Source organism: Scyliorhinus torazame, chromosome 11 (genome assembly GCF_047496885.1).
Source record: "Scyliorhinus torazame isolate Kashiwa2021f chromosome 11, sScyTor2.1, whole genome shotgun sequence".
Classification (NCBI taxonomy): domain Eukaryota; kingdom Metazoa; phylum Chordata; class Chondrichthyes; order Carcharhiniformes; family Scyliorhinidae; genus Scyliorhinus; species Scyliorhinus torazame.
Genome location: NC_092717.1, coordinates 177,833,122 through 177,858,817, shown reverse-complemented (window position 1 = coordinate 177,858,817; position 25,696 = coordinate 177,833,122). Strand labels below are relative to the sequence as shown.

At 48.9% G+C, this 25,696-nt stretch overlaps 1 long non-coding RNA gene across 1 annotated transcript; it reads right to left on the bottom strand.

The window, feature by feature from the left end:
* Positions 1–329: 329 nt before the first annotated feature.
* Positions 330–25,696, bottom strand: LOC140386030 (uncharacterized). Its single transcript, XR_011933543.1, has 4 exons — positions 25,644–25,696; positions 10,550–10,641; positions 8,698–8,807; positions 330–639 (listed from the first exon to the last, which is right to left on the bottom strand). It is a non-coding gene; the product is annotated as an uncharacterized lncRNA (long non-coding RNA).

The following is a 25,696-nucleotide window of genomic DNA, read 5'->3' as shown; positions in this document are numbered from 1 at the left end:
TTTGGAAGTTAGTCAACTATGGGGTGGGCATGGGTCATTGCAGCCAAGTCTGACACCATCTTCAGCTAATAGCTATATCTGCACCCTAAGTGCAGGAGCTATGGTTACATTTCCTCTTACTACTCTGGAATACTGGGAACAATTACAAGATTCAATGCTGTGGTTGAAGTAGGCTAACTCAACACAGAAGAGATCGAATCCAGAGTCTTCTAAGCCTGCATGGCTCAGTTTCATATCTCGCAGTGCATTGTATACTGAACTACTGGAGTATCCCAGGTTATCTGAACAATGAAGAAGTAAAATCAAACCACACCAGAGTATCTGCCAAGGTTTATTGCTGACAAGAAGTACACTATAAAGATTTGCATATAATGCATAAACCGTCAGTTTAGGTTATTTTGATGCCACCTAGAATGATGCAATGTATTTGATTGACATCTTTGTCATTGGACTCAGTATCCATCCCCGTCACTATCCTGAATTGTTCAGTTATCGTCATTCTTTAATTTACTCTCAGTCAGAATTTTGGAATTCCTTCCCTAACAACGCAAGGACTGCAGCTTTTCAAGATGATGGTCCACCGTCACTTTCTCAGAGTAATTGTGCAACAAATGTGACTATGCAAGGGTCATCTGCACTCTGTGAACAAATAAGAGAACAGTAAGACAAGTTATTAAAATAGTTTTTAAAAAGCCACCTGCTTTTCTAAACAAGACATTAAAAGATCGGAATAATGTTGAACAATTCATTGGTTCAGACAGTTGGGATAACAGGCACGATTTAACTGAAACATATCTCTGTTGCCTGCAGTGCTGAGAAAGCCCCCGCTATCCAATGGCACTTTGTTGTTTATTCTGGCCTAGGCGAGGAACTCCCCATCGAGGCCACACTTAATCATTTCCTGCCCTGGCCAGCTCAGCCCACCAGTGCAGGAAGACGACTGGTGGATCAGGGCGTCATTTTTAAAGGCAACCCCATTCTCCTGACCCTCTTCAACTGCCTCCGCACACCCCCACTTCACCCAACTTACTTCTTCAGGTGTCCCCGAGCCCCCCCACTCACGCTATCTCTTATGGGCAAGGCACCCCGGCCCAACCCCTGGCATGGGCAATCTGGCACCTGGGCACCTTGGCACTGCCAGCCTGGCAGCATGACTGTGCCCCTGCCAGCCTGGGAATGGCTCCCAGGCACCCTGACAGTGTCAGGGTGACACTGCCAAGGTGCCAGGATGGCAGTACCAAGGTGCCCAGGTGCCAGCTGGAGTACCCAATGCCTGACCTTTGCCAATGCCCAAACTCCTATGGCCTGGGAGGCCCCTAAGTGCCATTATGACTGGTTCCCGTCTGTATGGACCAGTAATAAATGCTGCCCTGGCAGGTCTCCCAGGCGCAGCAGGTGAATACCAGGCCTGGGGAGATCCGGAGAATGCATATTTAAATGAGCCTAATGGCTGATATGCGCCATGCCCAGTGAAAGCTGGGGGATGTCACCAAGCACCAGACTAACCTTGATGAGGTTCTGCGGGACATGTCTTGCTCTCAGATGGGCATGGCGGAGGCGCTGCAGAGCATGCCCCAGTTACTGAGGAGCATCGCGGAGGACGTCGACACCATGATGCGGACCATAAGGAACTGCCAGGGCTTGCAGAACCAGACGATGCAGGGGCAGGCAGGACCAGAACCAGCTGCCCCTCCATCCAGAGGTGAACCCCAGGGCACTATGGGCACTGTTTGGAAGGAGAGGCGCTGTTTGCCAGGCCAGACCTGTCCCATGGAGTGGGGACGGTGGCCACCAGTTCGCCTAGTTCCACCCCTCTGAGGAGGCTGCGTCTTGCAGTCAGCGCACGGTACAGGATGGCTTGGCTGTGCATGTGTTGCCGACAAGTGAGCCGGGGCCCTCCAGTCCCAGGGCTTCCAGAGGGTGCCCACCAGGGGCATCAAAGGCTGCGGGGCGAGGTAGGCAGCTGGCTACGTCCATCTCTGATGTGCATCCTGGGGAAACAACAAGACGTAGTGGTAGAGCTACGAGGGCCAGGCCCGTTGAGGATCACTGAGGGCACCGGGGGAGGGGGTGTGGGTTTGGCAGGGGGAGGGGGGTGTTGGAGGCTGGGGTGTTTGGGAGGGCGGCACCATCAGGAATGGGGTATTGTGGGGCAGTACGGTGGGGCAGTGGATTAGCCCTGCTGCCTCACAACGCCGAGGTCCCAGGTTCAATCCCGGCTCTGGGTCACTGTCCATGTGGAGTTTGCACATTCTCCCCGTGTTTGCGTGTGTTTCGCTCCTGTGGAGGAGAATGCTGAGACCCAGGCTATTAGAATAGAAGGCATTGAGGTACGTAGGGAAGAGGTGTTGGCAATTCTGGACAGGCTGAAAATAGATAAGTCCCCGGGTCCTGATGGGATTTATCCTAGGATTCTCTGGGAGGCCAGGGAAGAGATTGCTGGACCTTTGGCTTTGATTTTTATGTCATCATTGGCTACAGGAATAGTGCCAGAGGACTGGAGGATAGCAAATGTGGTCCCTTTGTTCAAAAAGGGGAGCAGAGACAACCCCGGCAACTATAGACCGGTGAGCCTCACGTCTGTAGTGGGTAAAGTCTTGGAGGGGATTATAAGAGACAAGATTTATAATCATCTAGATAGGAATAATATGATCAGGGATAGTCAGCATGGCTTTGTGAAGGGTAGGTCATGCCTCACAAAACTTATTGAGTTCTTTGAGAAGGTGACTGAACAGGTAGACGAGGGTAGAGCAGTTGATGTGGTGTATATGGATTTCAGCAAAGCGTTTGATAAGGTTCCCCACAGTAGGCTATTGCAGAAAATACGGAGGCTGGGGATTGAGGGTGATTTAGAGATGCGGATCAGAAATTGACTAGCTGAAAGAAGACAGAGGGTGGTGGTTGATGGGAAATGTTCAGAATGGAGTTCAGTTACAAGTGGAGTACCACAAGGATCTGTTCTGGGGCCGTTGCTGTTTGTCATTTTTATCAATGACCTAGAGGAAGGCGCAGAAGGGTGGGTAAGTAAATTTGCAGACAATACTAAAGTCGGTGGTGTTGTCGATAGTGTGGAAGGATGTAGCAGGTTACAGAGGGATATAGATAAGCTGCAGAGCTGGGCTGAGACGTGGCAAATGAAGTTTAATGTAGAGAAGTGTGAGGTGATTCACTTTGGAAGGAATAACAAGAATGCGGAATATTTGGCTAATGGTAAAGTTCTTGGAAGTGTGGATGAGCAGAGGGATCTAGGTGTCCATGTACATAGATCCCTGAAAGTTGCCACCCAGGTTGCTAGGGTTGTGAAGAAGGCCTATGGAGTGTTGGCCTTTATTGGTAGAGGGATTGAGTTCCGGAGTCGGGAGGTCATGTTGCAGCTGTACAGAACTCAGGTACGGCCGCATTTGGAGTATTGCGTACAGTTCTGGTCACCGCATTATAGGAAGGACGTGGAGGCTTTGGAGCGGGTGCAGAGGAGATTTACCAGGATGTTGCCTGGTATGGAGGGAAAATCTTATGAGGAAAGGCTGATGGACTTGAGGTTGTTTTCGTTGGAGAGAAGAAGGTTAAGAGGAGACTTAATAGAGGCATACAAAATGATCGGGGGTTAGATAGGGTGGACAGTGAGAGCCTTCTCCCGCGGATGGAAATGGCTGGCACGAGGGGACATAGCTTTAAACTGAAAGGTAATAGATATAGGACAGAGGTCAGGGGTAGGTTCTTTACGCAAAGAGTAGTGAGGCCGTGGAATGCCCTACCTGCTACAGTAGTGAACTCGCCAACATTGAGGGCATTTAAAAGTTAATTGGATAAACATATGGATGATAATGGCATAGTGTAGGTTAGATGGCTTTTGTTTCGGTGCAACATCGTGGGCCGAAGGGCCTGTACTGCGCTGTATCGTTCTATGTTCTATGTTCTAAACCAAAGATGTGCAAGGTAGGTGGATTGAACACGCTAAATTGCCCCTTAATTGTAAAAATGAATTGGGTACTCTAAATTTATTTTTAAAAATAGAAAAAAAGGAATGGGGTATTGTACAACACATTAAGCAACTTTTTGCACAATCATTATGATGCCTCTGTCACGTTCTTCTGCAATGCGAGCTGATTCCCGAACCCTTTGCCCATCTCTCGAGGCATCTCCCCCCCCGCCCCCTCGGTGGCACCGACCCACCCTCCGGCCATGGTCATGTCCCCGGAGTTTAGTCCCATTTCTTGAGTGTTCAGATGTTGCCTGTGTGTGTTGCCTCCTGCAGTATTCAAGCACAGTGTCCAGGCATCAAGATGTGACTGGGATGCTAGGCAATGACTCCCACATACTATATGACCCGCCCACCCACGGGAAACCATTTAGCATGTGTCAAGTGCACACTTAACCACAATTGCCAATTCCCTAATAGCGATAGCCATCAGCTGCATGACCAGAGGCCTCAGCAGTTGGTGGGGGTTATGGGTGATCAGTGGGGCAGATAGGCAGGGAGAAGGGTTGCCCCCCGGAATGGGGTTGGGATCTGGGGTTGGCATGGTAGTGCCGTGAGCAATTGCCTCCGGTTGCCCCCCCCCCCCCCCCCCCCCAGAGCCTCTCCCTGCATGATGGCCAACCCCTGCGGAGGGTCCTCCATCTCCCGTCGAGCACTAGGGGTGGCAATTCCAGCATGCCTGGGCGCTTTCCACGTTAACAAGTATTGCTACTCACCTCCTCGGCTCCCCACAGAAGTCGTGCCACCAGATTAACGTTTCTAAAAAGGACTACTATTCAGCGCCAGCATGAACACCTGCTGGGGAGGCTGCTGAATGATGGGAGGCCTTTGGATATGCAGTGGCTCTCATTGATTGTATGGAAATGGGGCTTAAGTGGTGATAATTGGTTTCTCGGCACCCTACGGCGAAATCCCGATTTTGCGTCGGTTGCATCCCAAACTGTTTAGCGCCTGGTGAGGATCTTGTTTTTGGCCTCCCCCGCTATTCACCGGCCTCATTACACTTGAGTGATAGCGTTACAAGGCCGGAGATTCAAACCCTATATAAGTGCAGTGGACTAGAGTAACATTCTCTGAAATAAAAACAGAAAATGCTCAGCAGGTGTGGCAGTATCTGTGGAGGGAGAAACATATTGAGTTGAATATGACTCTTCAGAATGTTATAAGCGTTAGCTCATTTTCGGCCTGGAATGATGCTGCCAGACCTGCTGAATTATTTCCAGCACTTTATGTTCTTTATTTCAGGTTTCCAGAATCTGCACTATTTGACTTTTATTTTAGTGTAACGCTGATTCTGGCCCAGCTAAATGTAATGAGTATATTTACAGGGAAGATGCAAATCTGTGGAACTCATTGCCACGGACGGATATGGAGTCCAAGTCACCGAGTGTCTTTAAGACAGGGATGGAACGGTTCTTAATTAATAAGGGGATTAGAGGTCATGCGGAGAAGGCAGGGGAATGGGAATGAGAAACTTATCAGCCATGGTGGAATGGTGGAGCAGACTCGCTGGGCCTAATTCTGCTCCTATGTCTTATGGTTTAAATTTAAATTAAAGTTACCAAAGGAAGTAGGGCAATTTGATTAGCTACACAGTTTTCATTTCACATTGTGCACTACTTTCGTTCAGTTTGGAGTCTTCTCATAACTCACTTGAGCATAACTTGATTCAGGATTCAGGATTCAGGAGCTTCAATTTGAATCATGTTCACCCAGCGGGAACGGTTGAGCTAAATTGGTGACATGGCAGAATATGCTGCGTGCCTTCAACATTTCTGTGCCCTACGATTTTAACTCTTGAGTTTCTGCAAATGTGGAGGCCTCATGCGTATATTGAAATGGAGGGGTTCAAACATGCCATTCAGTTATTTTCCCATAATATGTCATTATGTTGTTTCAGTTCTGAAATATGCAGCTTACTTTGCTGGGGTCTGTTTCCGTGAGGTGACCTGCAGCTACCTGTTCTTCTCCCACCCGCCTGTCACTGCACCATTCCTACGGACTGGGAGCTAGTGAGGGGAGGCTTCAACGTAACATTGGGAGTGAAAATGCCTGGGCCTCATTCTTCAGGGGAAGGCGGTAGTGGGGAAGGGGGAGGGGTGGAATCGGATGCATCTCAGTTACAATGAAGGATAAAAGAAAGAGATTAATTATGTCAGATGCCTGTCTTCACGTTGCCAAACTGGGATTTTCTTGGCACTCTTCCATGGGCTATGTCTGCCATTCAAATGAGATCAACAGAGTAGCTGCCATCTCATATGCATCCCAATCCAACCATGAAGCATCCCAGGGAAGTATTGACCAAAGAACTCTGTGGTTCAGTTTTTCTTCAAGATTCTAGTAGGATAGAGCATTCCCAAGGTTCTGAGGGGAGGGAGACAAGGGGAGTCATAATGTGGGGCGTCATTCTCCGACCCCCCAGCGGGTCGGAGAATGGCCGTTGGCCGTCGTGAATCCCGCCCCCGCCGGTTGCCGAAGTCTCCGGTACCGGATATTCAGCAGGGGCGGGAATCGGGCCGCGCCGGTTGGCGGGCCCCCCCCCCCGCTCGATTCTCCGGCCCAGATGGGCCGAAGTCCCGCCAAGAAATTGCCTGTCCCGCCGGCGTAAATTAAAGTACCTATTTACCGGCGGGACAAGGCGACGTGGGCGGGCTCCGGGGTCCTGGGGGGGGGCACGGGGCGATCTGACCCCGGGGGGTGCCCTCACGGTGGCCTGGCCCGCGATCGGGGCCCACCGATCCGCGGGCGGGCCTGTGCCGTGGGGGCACTCTTTCCCTTCCGCCTCCGCAACGGTCTCCACCATGGCGGAGGCGGAAGAGACTCTCCCCACTGCGCATGCGCGGGAAACTGTCAGCGTCCGCTGACGCTCCCGTGCATGCGCTGCCCCGAATGTCATTTCCGCGCCAGCTGGCGGGGCAACAAACGCCGTTTCCGCCAGCTGGCGGGGCAGAAATCCCTCCCGCGCCGGCCTAGCCCCTCAATGTTGGAGCTCGGCCCCCAAAGATGCGGAGCATTCTGCACCTTTTGGGCGGCGCGATGCCCGTCTAATTGGCACCGTTGTGGGCGCCAGTCGGCGGACATCGCGCCGTTTGGGGAGAATTTCGCCCGTGGATTGGAAAGTTAGAAAATGATTTTCAATTTTGCATTCCCAATCCTGCATCATGCAGAATAATTTTCTAGGCTTGGTGCCGTCTGCCTGGTGCTCCCCAGTAGCAGTCTGAAAGCCCCAGTGCTGGTTGTGAAGTTGCAATCCACTCAGACCTGAAGCTCCTCTTTCTCTCCTCCAAGATCTCTGGACAAAGTTCTGCCAGGGAAACAGAATCATTTGGGCAGGGTGCCCAGTTTGCAAATGACCATGAATTGGAAAATAGCAGGCACCTCTCATTTCAGCACTTTACTTCCTCAGGAAACTATGGAAATTCAGCATGTCCGCATTGACTCTTACCAATTTTTACAGATGCACCATAGAAAGCATCCTATCTGGCTCCATCACAGCCTGGTGTGGGAACTGCTCGACCCAAGACTGTAAGAAACTACAGAGAGTCATGAACACCACCCAGTCCATCACGCAAAACCGCCTCCTATTCATTGACTCTGTCTACACGTCCTGCTGTCTGGGGAAAGCGGGCAGCATAATCAAAGATCCCTCCCACACGGCTTACTCACTCTTCCAACTTCTTCCATCAGGCAGGAGATACAGAAGTCTGAGAACACGCACGAACAGATTCCAAAACAGCTTCTTCCCCACTGTTACCAGACTCCTAAACAACCCTCTTATGGACTGAACTGATCTTATCACACATCTTCTCTGCTGAGTAGTACTACACTCCTGTATGCTTCATCCCACGCCTGTGTCAATATATTTACATTGTGTATGTATGTATGTCCTATGTTTTTTCATGTATGGAACGATCTGTCTGAACTGTACACCGAACAATATTTTTCACTGTACCTCAGTATATGTGACAATAAATCAAATCCAAATCACAGACACGGTGCACCTGAATTGCAGGCACCAGCACGGTAGCACAGTGGTTAGCACTATGGCTTCACAGCGCCAGTGTCCCAGGTTCGATTCGTGGCTTGGGTCACTGTCTGTGTGGAGTCTGCACGTTCTCCCTGTGCCTGCGTGGGTTTCCTCTGGGTGCTCTGGTTTCCTCCCACAAGTCCTGAAAGACGTGCTGTTAGGTAATTTGGGCATTCTGAATTCTCCCTCTGTGTACCCCCCGAACAGGTGCCAGAGTGTGGCGACTAGCGGCTTTTCACAGTAACTTCATTGCAGTGTTAATGTAAGCCGCCTTGTGACAATAAAGATTATTATTATTAAAAGGAACATCCATCTTCTGTGTTTATATTTCTCTCACTAATTTTGTTTAAAATTTGTTCATGGGATGTGGGCCTCATTGACTAGGCCAGTTTTTATTGCCCATCCCTAATTATCCTTCAATCGAATTACCATTTCAGAGGGCATTTAAGCATCAACTACCTGAATACAAACAAGTGTTTTCCAAATTACTCAGCTTAGTACCTTCATCACACTAACCACTTATACCGGACTAATGAAAATTCTTGTAAATGTGCTACAGTTTGTATTTAAGTACCCAATTAAAAGAAATGGCAATTTTGAAAGCATGTCATCTTCCACATCCATATTATCTTGGCTTGTTGGTGTTGGTCATCAGCTATCCCACTATATGTTAAATGGTTTGTTGACTCACCCTAGAAGGCCATAGAGTTGCTGCTTTAAAACATCAAGGTTATCATTCACTCTGACTTGCATGATGTGACTGACTGGGATGAAAGCCTCCTGATCAAGCAATGCATAAGTCTGAAACGAGAGAAGCGCCTGTTGATGAATGTTTCATCACTGAACTTTATTAAAACAAGTTATTAGTGCTGTTTCCCATGCAGTTAGACACAGATGAAATGCAGATCTTCACAAATGCATTTTTGTTCAAATTCCTAACATCTCTGTTTACAAAAAAAAGTGAAGTGCCTTTCAGTGGTATTTGTCACAGAGCTCGGGCAGGCAACAAAGCGCACTGTCAACTACCTAAGGTTTCACTTCCTAATTAACTTTTCTAGAAGCACAATAACTGTCTAAAACACACAGTTCTCACGTTTAAAGCTCTGTCATTCCATTCTATTCAGGAGGAGTCACATTAATACCCCCACTTATAAACAACAAAGCATTAGAATAGTAAGTGCACAATCCAAAACATGAACTGGGTAATCGGAGACTGCTTACAATTTGGCTGAAAATTCCCTTTTTAACTTTCTTTCAGAGCTTGTTAGTGTTTTGAGGATTGGCCATGTTTAAGTCAGACTAAAGGAAGTAGTTTAAACAGTATCAACCGTTTTCATAAAAGGTGATTCACAAAAAGCTCCAGAAATTGTACAAGTTCAAACTTGGCGGGTGTTGGGATCTACTGTTATAAGATTCGGTTTATTTACTCTTCCATTCAAAAATTAATAGATCAAAAGGAAAAAAACTATCAGCCTGGAAAAACTTAATCAACAGACTGTCAAAATCATTTAGAATTGCCTACTTAAAAGCATAGGGCTGAGAATGATTTATCACGCAGACCAAACCCCATGACCTCATTCTAAATTGTTTGTGTTTCAAAAGAAAAGATAACACAATTTGTTTTCACATCCACTTACTTTTTTGCATATGTGTAAGAAATATATATAACAAGTAAAACATAGATATTTTTCTTGCAATTATCATTTTTTCCTGATGCTGTTGTCATTATAATTATGGATGGAATTTAATGCCCTTCCCTGTGGCAAGTTTGGTGGTGGTGATGAGTGTGAGTGGGGAGGGGGCGGGGGTAGTATTAAGGTGGGAGAATGGTGGGAGGGGTCCCTGCCACCTTCCTGTCTCCATCCTGATAAAGTCCCTGGTGGGAAGGCATCTGGATGGCCTTCCCACCTCTCCGCCAATTGAGGCCCGTAAGTGGACAATTAATGCCCACTTCGGGACCTCATCCATCACTGTTGTTATTAATCCAGCTGCAGGAGGGGAGGGCGACTCTCCGTGTGGGGAACACGACAACCCCATGTGGGTTTCCTGTGGGCTACCGAGCTTTTGGGGGGGGGGTATTGTGCCAGTAGTAGCCACAGTCACCCAGGTATCACTGCTTTTCAATAGAACTGCTGGTTTTCCAACTAATTGCCTGAGTTACACTTAATATCGCGGGCTACAGAGGCATCAGAGGGCTTTCACCAGCTACCCAGTGGGCTGGCAGAATCCCCATCATCTCCATTAAATACTGCCCTGTATCACTTTTTCAATGAGCTTTCTTTATTTTCCAAGGATCCTTATAAACAAGTCAATTTCATATTTGTTGCCGAATGTGTTACAAATAAAATTCACCGGGACTAATCTGAAAATATTTCCCTAGAAAACCATATTTCAATACTTCTTTCACCCTTTTTTCAGATGCTTGTTTGTTTATTGCATGCACAGAGATTGGATTTATACCTAGTGAATAAGAGCAGGAAAATGTAATAAAATCAAATTAAATTCTTTTGTCCGTAGCTAAGATAAACAAATCAACCACTCACCTCTCTGTCCCACTTCTTCTTTTCAATTAAATGATGGTTGTTCTGTTACTCAACTCTATTTATCTGCTTTTTGATCCGGATCTCTTGATACCCTTGGTTAAGAAAAATGTGTCAAACCCAGTCCTGAAAGTTTTAATTGATTCAGCTCCTTTTGGCCGGAGAATTCCAAGTTCCCACTGCCCGTTGTGAAGAAGCCCTTCCTGATTTCTCTCCTAAATGGTCTCCTTCCTCGTCCTAACAGAGGAAATCGTTTTTTTCTATATCACCCCCAACAAATCACTTTCCCATTTTATTTGGATCAATCCCTCAGTCTTTTAAATTTCAGAGAATAGAAACCAATATCCTGCATTCTGTTCCCAAGAAACTTACTGAATGTTTATATCTTAATATTCACCGAGAACAATTTCAAAGACTTGGTCTCTTCATATTTCTAAGTGTACATTTTACAGCTCTACTTAAATAGCCACACACTTCTATTTAATGTGAGTATAAATGTTGTGCCTGACTCCGTTTGCCCCTTGCAGATTACAGCAATTTCCATTATTTTTCATCACATTTCACAGGCAGTTTCTTTTTGCTGCCTGGGGAGAGGCGTGGAAACAGTTAAATTAGTTGGCAAATTAGAAACACTTTGATAGTTTTGTAGCCAGTGAGAGTCCTGCTATGTTCTCATCACATTTTAAAAATCGCATTGTTCAATGTATGTGTCCAAAAGTGTAAATTTGTCATTTATATTAAAGAAAAATGCCAAATATTAATCAGAATGTACATGTGAATGAAGTAGCAGAGGTGAAAAAGTTCATTGTTAAACTCGCATCTCCTTTGTGCGATGCAGACTGTGGAAAGTTCAAACAAGTATAGCAATGCGTTGAATGAATTTCACTGACTACCACCCAGGTCATACAGAACACCCAGACAGGAATTCCAGAAAGGCTTATCACAATCAGATCTACTTAGCGTATGAAGGAGAATAGTCATCGTTGCAAAGGCTAGGCTCTTGCCAGTAGCCAGGATTAGTGCTCACTGCCAAAATTTTAAAGGAAAAGTAACTACAACAGTATTTACTAACAGACCATCCAGGGTGTCTGCAGGAAATCAAAGAGCAAAACTGAAGACAGGTCCTGGAAAGAGGTTCCAGTTTTGAGCTTGATCCATTTAGTAGTCGGGGGAATAATCAATCAAGTGTAACTGGTGGTCAATCCTGATTGGTTCTTTGAAACCCGGTCACAGTTTTCACAGTAGAAAATGCAATGACACTAATGACCATTAATCCACCCATAGGCATGAAGGCACCCACAGCTGTCAGATAGATTTAATTGAAGTTAACAGTAAAGAATCACACCTGTATTAATTCCATAAACATTTAAACATGATTTTAATACGAATAAGTATTTATATTAAATTGAGAGACTAAAGTTTAAGGGCAAAATCCATAGCGCTGAACACCACGTAAATTGCAGAAGTTAAATAAGAAAATATAGTTCAGGAAGATTAGGTTATAATTATGAATCAATGACAGCAAGCTAAATAAGTCCTGCTCTATTTTTGATAAATATGCTAATTAGATTGAAACAATTACAGCATTATGTGAAACTTTGATATTTCTATATATTGTAAATAACTGTAGTAAACTGAAGTTATTCGTCTGAACATAAGCCAATCTTTTATAGGCTCTTGCATTATGGCATTGTAAATATCAACACAGTTAGTTCACTGCCCCAATATAAGAGCGAACAGATTATCACACAGAATTTTATGTACTGTTTTGATACAAACTAGCCTATGCAGAATCAAAAACCAAGTAAAATTGCATCTAAAAATTTGCTTAGATTTGTGCAATACAGATATAGCATATTGATTACATGTTATACCGGAACCACATCTATTAAAAACAAAATACAAATTGACTTTCAAGGTTCATTTTCGAAGTCTTTTTATCAATCTGTGTCCATGTAGCTTAAAAAAGACACCAGTGAAATGAGTATCTTTTTCCTGTTTACCTTTTTTGATTTACATTTATTTTTTAGTATCTTACCAGGTAAGGAGCACCATGGTTCTAAATGTTTGTGCAGAGAAGCTCTCCGTCATGTGGTAATGACACCAGAGGTCCTGATCTGGATGTCCTGCTCCCAAATCCAGTCCACACTATTTCTGCATGGGGTGGGGGTGGGGGCAGGGGTGGTGGTTGACGGTGAAGGGAATGGGGGTGAGTTGCGCTTTGAGAAACCATGGCTGACAGAGGAAACTTCACATGTTAAAGTGTAGTTGCCTTCAGTCAGAACCAATTGTCGCAAGTGAGATGTCCCAAACATGTGCATTTTTTCCCCAATAAATTTAGAGTACCCAATTGATTTTTTTCAATTAAGGGGCAATTTAGCGAGGCCTACCCTGCACATCTTTGGGTTGTGGGAGTGAAACCCACGCAAACACGGGGAGAATGTGCAAACTCCACACGGACAGTGACCCAGAGCCTGGATCGGGCCTGGGACCTCGGTGCCGTGAGGCAGCTGTGCTAACCACTGCACCACCATGCTGTCCTCAGATGTTGTGCATTTCAGACCTATCAGGGGAAGTACAAAAGTCAAGGGAGTTATTTGGAGAGGTAGAGTACCCTGATGGAGAGGCAAAAAGTGGATAAACCGACTGGAACTGTCAAGGGAACTGTCGAGAGAGCTGTCAAGGGAGCTGTCAAGTTTCCATGACATTTTGATCTCCTGGCCTTAAATATTTGGGAATAAAACCGTTTGCTGTGTTAAAAAAAAATCAATGCTTCCTATTTCACTCTGGTGGAATAAGCCTGAGAGCTATTATTATAGGATTAGTGCTGAATGACTGACTTCACAACCTATCATTATCACAGCGAGGTACTTGTCGGTTCACAGTTTGATTGACAGCTCCAAGTGCTTATAAAGTCTTTGAAATGGGACTATGAATAGAAATGCTTGTTGTTATAAGGAATTTATTGATTGAAGGAATTTAAATGCAGTAAAAACAATTAATCAAGTCTGGCAAGGTGGGATGGTCTCCCTCTGTCACTGGCGGGTCGGGTACAGGCGGTTAAAATGAACGTGTTGCCACGATTTCTGTTTATTTTTTAATGCCTGCCGATTTTCCTGCCAAAGGCTTTTTTCAGAGAGATTGAGGGAAGGATTACGTCGTTCATATGGGGAGGGAAGGTGGCCAGAGTTAGAAAGGTGCTGCTACAGAGGGGAAGGCAGGCAGGGGGTTTGGGTCTTGCGAATCTGATGTATTACTACTGGGCGGTGAATGTGGAGAAGGTGCGGAGCTGGGTCAGAGGGGTTGATTCCCAGTGGGTCAGAATGGAGGAGAGTTTGTGCAGGGAGTCAGGATTGAAAGCACTAGTAACAGCGCTGCTCCCGATAGCCCCGGGGAAATACTCAGGGAATCCGGTAATAATAGCTTCATTGAGAATTTGGAGGCAGTTTTGCCAACACTTTGGGCTGGGGGCAGGGTCAAGGGAAATGCCGATTCTGGGGAACCACAGATTTGAGCCAGGGAGGTGGGATGGAAATTTTCAGAAATGCGAGGAGAAGGGGATTAAGACACTATAAGATTTGTTTATTGGGGGTCTGTTTGCAGGACTGAAGCAGCTGGAAGCAAAGTATGGGCTGGAGCAGGGGGAAATGTTTACAAACATGCAGGTTCGAGATTTTGCCAGAAAAGAGATACAGGGCTTCCCGGTCGAGCTAGCCTCCACATTGCTGGAGGAGGTGCTGACGACAGGGGGACTGGAGAAGGGGGCAGTGTCAGCGGTTTACGGGGCTATTTTGGAAGAGGAGAAGGCACCACTGAAAGGGATCATAGCAAAGTTGGAGGAAGAGTTGGGAGAGGATATGGAGGAGGGGTTCTGGTGTGAGGTGCTCCGGAGAGTGAGTGCCTCCACCTGAGAGTGAGGTTGGGGCTGATACAGCTGAAAGTTGTATATAGAGCACACCACACAAGGGTGAGGATGAGCCGATTCTTTGAAGGAGTAGAAGATGTGTGTGAACATTGCAGGGGGGCGGGGGGGGGGGGGGGGGGGGGGGTGGCGCTAATCACATTCATATATTTTGGTCCTGTCCAAAGCTAGAGGATTACTGGAAGGAGGTTTTTAGGGTAATTTCTAAAGTGGTGCACGTGAAACTATACCCGGTCCCCCGGGCGGCCATATTCGTGGTGTCGGACCAGCCAGGGTTGGAAATGGGTGCGGAGGCAGATGTTGTAGCCTTCGCCTCGTTGATCGCCCGATGGCGGATCCTGATAGATTGGAGAGCAACCTCTTCACCCTGTGCCCTGGCATGGCGGGAGGACCTGTTGGAATTCTTGACTCTTGAGAAGGTTAAGTTTGAACTGAGAGGAAAGATGGAGAGGTTCATGGGCATTATTCATTGTGCACTTTCAAGAACTGGATAACATCGAACATTAGTTGGGGGGGTGGGTGGGAGGGTTGGGGGGAGGGGGGTGGTGTGTGTTAAGGTGACTATGGGTGATTCCTGATTCCTTTTTGTCATTTGTTTACGTGAACATGCGGGCTAATGTTTGGGGTTTGGTGGGAGGATGGTATCGTTGTTATTGATATGGGGTTTGGTGGGAGGATGGGATCATTGTTATTGATATGGGGATTGACATATTTGTTACTGATTATTGTTTATGTTTGGTGGGTGTAAATTTGGGAGAAAATGTGAAAAAGGAGGAGAATAAAAAATATTTTTAAAAAACAAAACAATTAATCAATGAGATTGTTTTTTTTAAATAGTGAATTCATCATAGAAGCTCAGAACTTCATTTTATTTTTTCTCAGTGTGGGTCCTGGGGTCTGCCAATGGTGGAAACTGGGTTAATTGGCATGCAGAGTGTAAGGGCAAAGAATGTTGGGGCATGGGTTGACATGAGTTGGTCTAGAGTCTTTGCAGGGTTATGGAGATTGATGGAGTGACTATAAAAGGAAGGTGCATGGAGAGCCATTGGTTGTTATGGAGGGTATGAGGGTCATGGGGATGGACAAAGGGACATACGTTTGCATGAAGTGCATGACAGGCCATGAGGTGGACGGGTGGCATGAGGTGGCATAGGTTAGCATGGATGGGGCATGGGGAGTGTATGGGGTGTGGCTGGGTGCAAGGGAGTGAAGGCTAGAGGGTGGTTTTTGTTTCATTGATTTATTTTTCGTAGCTGGGTCAAATGCTGGGTTACGGCAGCTGGCCTTTCACCCAATCAGCCTCTGCACTTGACAGCCTCCTTGCTGCTTCTGAATGGTTTGTGAGTTTGGTGGGTAAGACTCTCATTTCACCCGACCCACCCCACCTCCCCAAACGAAATTTGGAATTTCCAGGGTTGCTTTTCAGAAGCCGAGTTTGCCAAGCCGGGAATCCTCCCGTCTCTGGGCTTTCACCCCAGAAGCGGAAATTCAGGCCATCATGTTTCGTTGCAACATGACCAAATGGCACAAGCTGGATGGAGTAGGGCGGCAAGGTGGCGCAGTGGTTAGCACTGCACCGAGGACCTGGGTTCGATCCTGGCCCCGGGTCACTGTCCGTGTGGAATTTGCATATTCTCCCCATGCCTGCGTGGGTCTTACTAAAATTGCCCCTTAATTTCAAACATTTTTTAAAAGCTAGATGGATTAGCTGCCCTTTTCCTTTCATATTTCTGCATTTCTGTGTGTGAGCGTCGGCTACTATTAATGATAGAATATTGCTATTTCTATAGATGAAATGCAATTACTTCTGTTATATTTATTAGTTTTAGTTAAACTTTCACTGGCAACATATTTATATTCAAGTTTTAAACATTAGGCTACCAAATGACCTGGAGAAATGGCCTGGAGCAGGACAGTTTTGTAAGTTTATTATCTGTGCACTATTGCACATAATTAAACTATAATCTATAGTAAAAAAAAAAGCTCGTCCAATATCAAAATCATTTTACTGCAGTATATGAGCTCTATGGATTCAAAGCATTGCATTAACTAAACAAAAATCCTCGTTATTATTTCTAGATATTTTTCTCTCCTATTTTAAAGTTTTTGTTACAAATTCAGTTCTACCTAAGATATCTCCACTAATTTAATGACACCCGTCACTCCGGTAAGTGTGTCTGAACATCTTACCATTGTAGAAATTGAATATAAATGAATGTAGCCTGATATTTTCTTGTACAATAAATTGACCTGAACTGAAGCATAACTCTCAAAAATGTATTTCTGCAATCTCTCCGAAACTATGAATCATCAAACTTTCATTTCACAATAAAATGAATCTATCGTGAATTGTTCTGGGCCACGCTAATTTGATTCAGTCCATATAATTTATCTCAGGTTCTGATACACAATAAAGAACACATGATGCTGGCACACATCTTTCCCACTAGATCCAACCTTTGTTACCCAGGTGTCAGCGTAGCTCAGTGGTAGCACTCTCACTTCGGAGTCAGAAGGTCATGGGATCAAGCTCCTTTCGAGAGACTTGAGCACATAATCCAGGCTGACACTTCAATATGGTACAAAGGGAGTGGTGCTGTCTTTCGGAATGAGACTTAAAAGCAAGGCTCCAGTGGTCCGCTTAGGTGGGTGTAAATGATTCCATGGCATTATTTGAAGAAGAGCAAGAGGCCTTCCCAGCACCTTGGCCAATATTTATCCCACTTACTACATTACTTACTCCCCATTACTACACCAGAATATCTGGTCATTTATTTAATTGCTCCATCTGGGTTCATGCTGTGTGTAAATTGGCTGCTGCATTTTATAATAATAATAATCTTTATTGTCACAATTAGGCTAACATTAACACTGCAATGAACACTGCATTTGCCTACATTACAAAAGTTACTGCACATTATTATAGGCCAGGGTTTAGAGAACACCAAATTATATCATGGAGTTCAGCTGACCCACTACTTTGAATAGATTTTGGTTATGGGGAGCACAAGGGCCCACTTTACAGGTGTGATGCAACAGAGATCTAAAGTATGTTTAAACAAAAACAATGTTTATTCTATGAATCCAGTTAACATTTTATAAACACACAGTAAACAGTTTATCAACTACCAACACAAATAATCCCCACAGATACAATACTCTATAGATAACCCTTAATAACTTTCCTAACAACATCCATAAGTCAAAAACCTTTTTTAACAAAGACAGCAAGTTTGAATTCACTACAGAAAGCAGGTATCACTTTTAAATTATCAAGTGATCTGAAGACATTCTTCCGATTGCAGAGAGAGCAATCAGTATATCTTCTTGCTTTGAATGCAGCTCCCCAACGACCTAAAATGAAAGTAAAACACAAAGCAGCACCCAGCTCAAAACGAAAGTAAAAGACAGAATCACATTCCAGCTCCACCCACACAATGACATCACTGCAGCCATTTGATAAAACACACTTTTCTCAAAGGGACTCTCACATGAGAGGTCCTAAAAACCTGTCATGTGCATCGGGGTGTTTTGAGGTCGTGAAAGGCATTCTATAAACACAAATCTCTACTTTTATTCTGTTTTTTTTGGTTTGAAATCTTTCATTTTCCTCTTGGGGATTGGGGAGGGTATTTTTGAAAATTGGGTTAATGTTTGCTGAAAATTGTCTCTCACAAGAATAGTTTATGATATAATTATCATCAACACAACAACACATTTATATACCAACTTTGATGTAAAATAAATGTCACCTGTTACTTAAAAGGTCGATGAAGGAAAACAAATGACAAGCCAGGAAAGAATAGATGGTCACTTGGTAGTACAGACCTTGAGTATTGCTGACAGATGAGAGATATTGTCGAAACATTTCGTCTTGCACTCATCAGGATAGAATCTCACGAATGCCAAATTTCAAAAGGGACAATTTATGCTACATGTGAAAAGGGTGCCCATTGGTTGGATACCCAGGTCCCATTGGACATTAACACTTCCCAAACTTCAACATTTAAGAAATACCCTGCATTTCTGTTTGTTATTCCAAAGTGGATAACTTCACATTTTCCTGCATTATATTCCACCTGTCATGCTCTTGCCCACTCACTTAACCTGTCTAAGTCTCCTTGAAGCCTCTTGGCATCCTTCCCACAACTCATATTCCCACAAACCTTGGTGTCATCAGCAAACATTGAAATACTGGGAGCGATCTAACGGAAAAGATCCTAAGTGTTGTAGCAAGAGGGAATAGTCAGGCGTTTCCCACAGCCGACCTGGCCATCGCTGGTATCTAATGTTAATCAGGGCACTTACTGATGCCCACGGGCTTCATTATGATGCCCACAGGATTCGGCTGGCTCACTCGGCAACACCCCGCTAACGGGGGGAGCAGCTCTTAAACCAATCCCGCAGAGCAAACCCCGGATAGCACAGTGCCATGCCACCAGCAGAACAGCTCCATGACTCGGACCAGCTTTAGGACCGAGAAAATGTCCCAGCTCCTGCTTCCCATCCCCAAAGCAAGCACAAAGTCCTAAGTGACGAGAGTCAGCTTTACAGCCATGCATGTACCAGAGCAATTTAACATCTTGGGCGCGATTCTCCACTCCCATGCCGAAGTGGCCGCACCGTCGTGAACGCTGTCGAGGTTCACAACGGCGCGGACCGGCCCCGATCCCGACCGATTCAGGGCCCGAAAAAGGGCTAGGATCGGGGCCGCGAGAACCTCGGGGGGGTGTTCCGCGAAGGCCGCGTCGTCACCGTGCGATGCCCGAATAACGCACCGCTGCATCATAAATTGCGCGAACCGCGCACAGAGGACCCGGAGGTGAATTGAGGAGATGGCTGAGCCCCGAAGAGCCGTACCGAGAGAGTGTTGGGGGGTACTGGGGCATCAGGGGCGATGTTGGGGGGGGGGGGTCAGGGGGTTTGGGGGGTGTCACGGTGCCCAGCTATCTACTCGACCCACATGAGCCCCGGGACCCCCCTGGAGCGAACCCATGGCGTGCTGTCTCCTGAACCAGCAACAATGTTGTCAATATCTGCATACCCTGATGATACCCGCCTAATGGTGATGCTTTATCCAACCCCCCCCCCCCCCCCCCAGGACAAGACAGCACATAACCAGCGGGAGCGCATGAGAACCGGAGGGGGTTCTCCGGTCCTGCACCCCCTAACCATTCACGAGCAGAGGGCCCTGGACCTCGCTGGGGGATCCGCCACCCGGGAGGTCGCGCCATGCCAGGTCGGAGGCGCAGAAGCAAGTGAGAGAACCCTGCATGTCCTCCCCACCCCAACCCGTCATCGCCCCCCTCACACTCTGGCCACTGCACCCCAGATCCCATCCCCCCTCACACTCTGGCCACTGCACCCCAGATCCCAGCCCCCTCACACTCTGGCCACTGCACCCCAGATCCCATCCCCCCCCTCACACTGTGCTCCCACCACCACCATACACCCGGGCCACCGTGTCTAACGAACCCCGAATCTTTTATGTTCCCCAGGGCCATCCGCCGAACCTTCAGGACGTCTCGCCCAGGAAGCAGCGCAACGCCACCCACCGCAACGGCGCCCAGGGACGCACGCCAGAGGTTGGCAGTTGGTCGGACAGGAGGGCAGGCCTCACAGTCTGGGACACAGGACCGGGACGCTGAGACCTCCGGGGCAGACATTAGTCAGGGGCACAGGGTGGACAGTAATGCCGAAGCCCACATCACGGCCACACACCCGCTGGATCAAACTGGAGGTCATGACGACATGGCCCGCATGGAGCTTGCGCCTGGCCATGAGGGGGAACAGTCCACACCAGACTTCTTGACGGATGATGACCTCGAGCTTGCGGCACTGCTGTCTCCCACACCGTTCACCATCACAGAGACGCTCACCTCGGTTGGGCAGATAAGTGATGAGGCTCCCGGGTCACTGTCTGGTGCGCACCCCACAGCCGAGCCGGTACAGCAGGTGGTGTTTGGAGCAGCCGAGGGGCTGGACGGTCGGAGGGCAGCCCAGGCCCAGCAACCAGCTGCCACCCAGACGGTTCCCGGGTTCCTGGATGTAATTGACCCACCCGGACATCCGATGTGTGTGGACACCCAGGGACTGAGTAACGGGATGAGGGCCATCTTCCAGGACCTGCACATGCAGCTGGAGGAGTCTATCCACGTCCAGGAGCAGGGAGTAGTGCCGCTCATCGCAGCCACCCAGGCCGATACCGCACGGGTGGCGTCCGCGGTGGAGGAAATGGGTGAAGGGGTTTTGGCCATGGGTCAGGTTCTGCAAGGCGTTGGGCTTCACGTGCACGCGTCGTCCATGGCCCAGGAGCGGGCTGCCCTCTCACAGGCAGCCATCTCACAGAGCCAACAGGACATTGCCGCCGCTCTCCGGGCCCTGGCTGAGTCTCACCATGCCATGGCCTGGTCCCAGCAAGCGATGGCTCAGTCCCAGCAGTCAGTCGCGGAGAGCATAGACCGCCTAGCACACGTGATAGATGGTGTTGCGCACTCACAGGTTGAGATAGCACAGACCTTGGCAGGAATGTGGCACTCCCTGGGCCCCGTCTTGGCGAACATTCGGACCGTGGTCGATACCGCTGCAGGCCTCCAGGACTGGCAGCGCCAGGTGTCAGGGGTGCGACGGGGCATGTCTCCGAGCGCATCTCCGTCCCACAGTGAGGCCCGGGGGCCACCGGGCTCCCCGAGGGAGGAGGAGGTTCTGGGGCCCGTCCCGGTAGATCCACTAAGGGACGTCCCGATACACTCGGCCTCCCCCCGTCCCGTCCCTGGCGCATCTGGTGGGGAGCGGGCAGGTCAGGGTGGCACACGCCATCCAGCACGCCCGCAGAGCAGCCTGGCCCATCGAAGCCGGGCCGCCCCAGGAAACGTGTGCCGAAGGGAAGCCATGTCGAAGGGCGTGATTCACAGCAGTCCACCTCCACTCCTGCTGTACCATCTGGGAACACACCTAGACGTAGTGGTAGGGCCCGTAAGGCAAAGTCGTTAGGCATGTAAGAAGTTGGCACGGGTGCAGGGCACAGTCTAGTTATAGTGGGTAGGGCACCTATGTTCACCACACGAATAAACGCACTGTTAAATTTGACTTGTAAGACTGTGTGCTATGTCCGGTGCCAGGGGGCTCGGGAGGGTGCCCGATTGGCGTCGTGGTATACGAGCCGTTCAAGGTCTGTTCCGGATGTGCTGACCCTTTCCCCCCCCGCCCCACCCATAATCGGACACCGTTGTCCTCGGTACACCGACGCCAGCCACCCCACACGGGCATGTGGTGAAATATCCGTCAGGAAGGCTGTGACCACCGGAGTGCACGGTTCAGCTATAGCCATAAGTCAGACCTCGGCTGGCGAATCTGAGCACACAGCTCATCGCAGAACGGGCTGTCATCATTCAACATGGCACTGATCACACCCGCTTACCCAATCATCAATGTTGTGCAATCCTGTAGTTCCGCAATGGTAAGGTGATGTGGAATTGTTGCCGTGAACGCGGTGCAGGGTGCGGGGGGGTGGGGGTTGGTGTGTGGTGCCCGTGTGCAGGACTGATGGTGCAAGTAGCAGTGTTCAGCGAATCCCACCCCCATAGTGCGTGAACCGTGCGGCCACCAACGCGTCATAGAATCATAGAATTCATAGAATTTACAGTGCAGAAGGAGGCCATTCGGCCCATCGAGTCTGCACGGGGGCTTGGAAAGAGCACCCTGCCCAAGGTCCTCACCTCCACCCTATCCCCATAACCCAGTAACCCCACCCAACACTAAGGGCAATTTTGGACACTAAGGGCAATTTATCATGGCCAATCCACCTAACCTGCACATTTTTGGACTGTGGGAGGAAACCGGAGCACCCGGAGGAAACCCACGCACACACGGGGAGGACGTGCAGACTCCGCACAGACAGTGACCCAAGCCGGGAATCGAACCTGGGACCCTGGAGCTGTGAAGCAATTGTGCTATCCACAATGCTACCATGCTGTCCCCAGCGGTGCCGTCGCGCAGCCTCCTAGGCGTAACGACCTGCCGGGCAGTGTCTGCGTCCTGCGCCCCTCCCCCCACCCTGATGCGCCCCATCATCCTCATCCTCTGCATCCTCCTCTTCCCCACCCCCCTCGTTTGCGTTAGCTCCGGTGCCGTCGGGTCCTCCCTCCGGCTCCTCCACCAGGTCATCTCCCCTCTGCATGGCAATGCAGCGCACAGCAGACCACAACCATGCGACCGACCCTGTCGGGCCGGTACTGCAGGGCCCCTGCTGATCGGTCCAGGCATCTGAAGCGCATCTTCAGCAGCCTGAAGCACCGCTCCACCACACCCCTGGTTGCTGCATGTGCCTCGTTGTATAGGCTCTCTGCGTTGGTGTGAGGCCTCCGTATTGGCGACAGCAGCCATGACCTCAACGGATAGCCCTTGTCGCCCAGCAACCAGCCCCTCAGCCGGGGGGGGGGCATCCATCGAACATTGCGGGGATGAACGACTGTGCCAGAATGTAGGTGTCATGCACACTGCCGGGGTACTTTGCACACACGTGCATGATCTTCATGTGGGGGTCGCACACCACCTGAATGTTCTTGGAGTATGCGCCCTTCCTGTTCATGAACACGTACACTGCAGGTGGGCGCATGGGGATGTGCACACCATCGATGACACCCTGGACCATCGGTATCCCGGCCACCTTGGCGAATCCACGTGTCCGTGCTTCCTGCTGTGCTCGGTCCTCGGGGAATTGAATGTACCTGTCCGCGATGGCGTACAAGGCGTCGGTGACGGCCCTGATGCACCTGTGGACTGATGCCTGTGAGATCCTGGATTGGTCCCCGCTCGGTGCCTGGAAGGAACCGGTAGCGTAAAAGTTTAGGGCCACCGTCACCTTGGCGGAGACTGGTATCGCGTGTCCTCCTCCCATTCCACGTGGTGCGAGGTGCGCCACGAGCTGGCATATATGTGCGACCGTCTCCCTGCTGAACCGTAGTCTCCTCCTGCATGTGATGTCCGGTAGGGCCTCGAACGACATTCTGTCACGGTACACCCTCGGCCTTGCTGGGCGCCTGTGGTGCCCTGCCACCATCAGTGAATCCTCCTGTTCCACCAGCTCCTCCTCCTCCTCCTGCTCCCCCCCAAGCACTTCCCCTGCATTCCTCGCCGTCTGGCGGTCAATGTTCCCCTCGGCATCCCCCTGTACATTCGGGTCCTGAGCGCCTGCGGCCTGCGTGTCGACGACGGGCCACTCCGCGGCCATCCCCTCTGCTGCACCGGCAACCGCTGCATCTGCAGCCACTGTGGGCCGTCCGACTCTATGCTGCCGGATGGCAAACTCCAGAACTGCAGCTCCAACCATGGCAGTAAACATCGCTGTCTGGGTGGCATACATGGTGACCTGCAGGAGGGTGGTGGGGGCCAGAGAAACGACATGTTACACGGAGGTTCTTCCACACCTTGTCAGCCGGGCTGCCTGGGATCCCTGCGTGCCCCGGTGGCCTGATCGCGCTGCAGACACGCAGCCAGCCTAACACCTGGTCACTGTCTGCGCCCAACAGTCACTTCACACCGTACTGCTCACCAGTGTGCCACTCGCCTGTGCCCATCAGCCACACGCACCCTGCGGCCGTGTCCTCGTCACCGTCCTGCCATATCAGGGCGGCTGATATGTGGCATCCGCGGATGGACGATACCATCCACACTCTCCCTCACCCCCCTCCCACCTGCACACTCTCCCTCACCCCCCCCCAACCTGCACACTCTCCCGCACCCCCTCCCACCTGCACACTTTCCCTCACCCCCCTCCCACCTGCACATTCTCCCTCACCCCCCCCCCCAACCTGCACACTCTCCCGCACCCCCCCTCCCACCTGTACACTCTCCCGCACCCCCTCCTTTGGCCGCAGCCTTCTCAGGGAAGCCGACCCGGTCTCCGGGCGCTGCGCTACAGTCCGCTCACCTCCTCCCTGCTCAGCGTCAGCCAGCACGCGGGAGGGCGTCGGACTGGCGTCGCGGGAAATTTTGGCGGCCCAGGTGATTCTCCCAACCGGCGTGGGAGTGGAGAATCGCGCCCCAGATCTGGTGTTCGTTTGCCTTGAAAGTATATTTGTAAATGATTTAGTCTAATAATTTTTTTAACAAAAAATGATCAATTTGGTATGCATAAATCAATTTTCTACCACAAATCTGGAAGCTGAAATTATTTTATTTACCATGTATTCTCCAAGAATAATTGTTTCCTTATTTATGTAATTTTTATATGACTGATCTTAGAATTTACAGTGTAGAAGGAGGCCATTCGGACCATCGAGTCTGCCCTGGCTCTTGGAAAGAGCACCCCATTTAAGCCCAGGCCATCCCCGTAACCTCACCCAAACTTTTTGGACACTAAGGGCAATTTGGCGTGGCCAATCCATCTCACCTGCACATCCTTGGACTGTGGGAGGAAACCGGAGCACCCGGAGGAAACTCACGCACACACGGGGCGAACGTGCAGACTCCGCACAGACAGTGACCCCAAGCCGGGAATCAAACCTGGGACCCTGGAGCTGTGAAGTAACAGTGCAAACCACTGTGCTACCTTGCTGCCCACGATATGTGCTTCTTGTGTGCTCTCAAACAGTAAGCGAATGATAATAATAAAATATTATTTTACAAAGTTCAATAAAATTGCTTTCATCAAACAGGAATTTCAGCATAAATTTACTACTAAAGTTGTTTCAAAGTCACGCCTGTGATTCTTGTTAATTCCTAATTAGAAATCCATCATTTCTCGTGGATCAGTTTAAAGCTGACAAATGTTAGAAATAAAACACTGAAAATTTGAAGAATGTTTTGTTCCTCTATCGGAAATCGACAAAAATTGTATGGCAAGAACAAAATGATGGGCGAAATTCTCCACCTCGTGCCGCCCGTAGCGGAGTTCCCGGTGAGACGGAGAATCCAGCGGTTGTAAAGAAAACGGGATTAGCTCAGGGGCCCAATCCAGTTCTGATGCTCTGGCCCGCCCGGTGGCATTGGGATCGAGGGTTTATGCCCCGCGCCAACGGGAGCATGCGAATGGGTCATTAAGATCTATTTGCATTCACTTTGTGAGCCAGATACCATATTTTCTGGGCCCGTGTGATTCTCCAGTGCTCTGTTTGGAAACTAGAGGGCAGCTCAGACAGAGACAGTGAAATAAATTACTGTTGTAACACTCACCTGGGCAATACGCCTGCTGGCTCAGACACAGGAAGCGCCACATGTCAATTCCT